The sequence below is a fragment of the Galeopterus variegatus genome, unplaced genomic scaffold (genome assembly GCF_000696425.1).
Source record: "Galeopterus variegatus unplaced genomic scaffold, G_variegatus-3.0.2 Scaffold1023, whole genome shotgun sequence".
Taxonomy (NCBI): Eukaryota; Metazoa; Chordata; class Mammalia; order Dermoptera; family Cynocephalidae; genus Galeopterus; species Galeopterus variegatus.
In genome coordinates this window covers 199,118-201,941 of record NW_007727134.1, presented here as the reverse complement: position 1 = coordinate 201,941, position 2,824 = coordinate 199,118, and the positions used below count along the sequence as shown (strand labels likewise).

The 2,824-nt window shown below is 28.6% G+C and overlaps 1 protein-coding gene across 3 annotated transcripts in view; it reads right to left on the bottom strand.

Annotated features, from left to right (window-relative positions):
* The window catches only part of CNTN1 (contactin 1), a 294,489-nt gene that overhangs the window by 104,298 nt on the left and 187,367 nt on the right, over positions 1-2,824 (bottom strand). For 2 of the 3 annotated variants that reach the window (XM_008574260.1, XM_008574259.1), the window contains exon 2: positions 1,403-1,433. The exons of the other annotated variant lie outside the window; for it this stretch is intronic. The gene's annotated coding sequence lies outside the window, so the exon portion shown is untranslated. The remainder of the gene's footprint in view (positions 1-1,402; positions 1,434-2,824) is intronic. 3 annotated transcript variants of the gene reach the window in all.

Genomic DNA, 2,824 nt, shown 5'->3' with positions numbered 1-2,824 from the left:
AAAAAAAAAAAAAAAAAAAAAAAAAAAAAAAAAAACCTTAATTATAAAACTGGTCTCATTTACCAAATATGCACCTTAATTATGTAAATTTAAACTCTAAAATGTTTCTGATTTAGCTGTTTCTGTAGAATGAGTTTTTTAAGTACAACACTTTATAAGTATTAGACATTTGATTTCTTTTTTTTCTGGGAATTTAGGAATGTTCAGTTTATATAAGCACTTATTTCTCTATAAAACAGTCAAAACAGTTCTTTTAAGAGACTTTATTACAGCTACAAAATGAGAGGCAAAGGCATTTCTGAATTAGAAACACATATACGCAGACACATAGAGTACTTCAGTTCTACAACTACAAGAAAGTGAGCTGAGACACCGGTACCAATCAAGCTTTATTAAAAGAATCTGCTGGGCTGTGTTCAACATGGGGGACAGCACCAGGTGTGGGGGTAGAAGAGCTTGTATAGTGTGCCAAGGGCTGGCTGATACCATCAAGGAGGGGCATTATGCTAATGTGGAAACTATGCAACNAAAAAAAAAAAAAACAAAAAAAAAAAAAAAAAAAACTAAGAGAAAAAAGAAAATAAATATACCAAATTGCTGAATAGAAGAAAAGACAAGGGAGAACTTTAAAATTGCATATATAAAAATTATGAACAAATTTTAAAAGCAAAATATAAATGTGCAAAAAATTCAAAAAGATTACAGATACAGCTACAAACAAAATCCCAGCTACAGATGTGAAAGACTTATGATCACAATAGATAAATGGATGAAGGATGTGATTAGAAATTTGCATTAACAAATAAATATAAATGACTAATAAATGAATCAGAAATGCATTTTTTCAAAATACTATATAGTTTGATAAAAATTGCACAAAATTAAAACTAATAATTCTCTATGTTGATATAGATGCAATAATTGATATTTTCCCATATTGCTACAAGAAGTAGTAACTAAGACAACCTTTTGAGAAAATTACTTAGTAATATGCATCAAGGATCCTAAAAGAGTACAGACATTTTGATACAGTGGTTCCTTATAGAGAAATCTATTCCAATAAAATAACTTCATTTATTTACATTATAGTAGAACGATATAATGAAATATTAGAGAGGCCTTAAAATTAAACTTACAAATTGTTTCTTAATATCAGAATCACACACACAAAAAAAACAAAACCATAATATTATGTGGAAAAGCAGTACTAAATATTATATATTATGATCTCAAAAATACAAGGTACACAAAAGACCCAATCAAAAAGAAGGCAACAAAGGAAGAAAAAAGAAAAAAAAATTATGGGTAGTAAGATCAAAAACAAAACATAAAAGAAGATTTTAGAAATACATCAAGATACACAAGAAATCACAATAAATATAAATAAATTAAACTAATTTACCTGCTAAAAGGCAGGGACTCTCAGAACATACCTAAAGAAAAAAAAATTGAAAATTTAGCTAAAATGACCTGAGTATTTAGAAGAAATGAAACATGAAAGAATTAACACCAAAATATGGTTATTTTTATATGGTAGCATTATAGGTGACCTTTATTATCTTCTTTATATTTTCTGTGTACCCAAGTTTTTCAATGATGAAGTATTCATTACTTTAATGGTTAGAAAATTATTATTAAAGCAAAAATTAAGATAAGTTTATTATTGTGTTTTTGCACATTTCTTTTAAAAGTTATTATTTTAATAAAATCTCATTATACGTTTGTAATTTTATCTTTACACAAATTTAAAAAATGAATTACTTGTNTTCTTTATATTTTCTGTGTACCCAAGTTTTTCAATGATGAAGTATTCATTACTTTAATGGTCAGAAAATTATTATTAAAGCAAAAATTAAGATAAGTTTATTATTGTGTTTTTGCACATTTCTTTTAAAAGTTATTATTTTAACAAAATCTCATTATACGTTTGTAATTTTATCTTTACACAAATTTAAAAAATGAATTACTTGTTTATTTATGTTTCAGTGTAACATAAGTAAACCAAAACTACTTCCAAATTAAGCTATTTAAATGAGTCTATAACAGATTCCCTCTGGAGACAGAGCTAATAAATTATTTTTGTACTTCTTAAATCAGCACGTTACCACCACACTTATTATGGGGTGGAACACAGCTCTGTAGGGAATTTTATCTTCAAACTGTGTTTCCTAGCAACACTTCAAGCCAGAGTGTCTTTTTTTTGTATCAATCACTTGCATCTGTGGAAGATGCCAGAAAACATCTCTCCCCTGTGAATAAACAATGTGAATTAGGTTAACAGGCAGCTGCAAAGGAATAAAAGGAATATCAATTCTATAATCACTAGAATTTTCTTGTTCACTTTGGAATACTATGAGCCTGTGCTTTAAGTCTGAGTTAATACATTTGCACTTCTCAAGTCACAGTATTATGATTTCAGTAATACTTTTAATTATCAAAGATTTGGACTGAAAAAGGACACCATAACTATATCATCTTCACGCTCTTAAGATCGAAAATAGGCAGTGATTCTGAAGAATATGTTTAACTTAAAAAAGCAGACTTCTCATTAGATCAGTCATTATCAACCTTGAATGCAAATTAGAATCACCAGGAATCTTTCAACAAATAGCCATTCCCTAGTTGAAAACCTCAATTATTCTGTCTGAAGTGAAACTTGATTAAAAGTTCCTCAGGTGATTGTAACATATGGTCTAATTGAAAACCATGCACACTGTGTGCAAAGCATGTAGTAAGTGATGAATAAAATTTCTGGAATAAACAAATGAAAAAAGATTCTTAGGGCCGGCCCGGTGGCGCACTGCTACAGTGCGCCGCTTGTGAG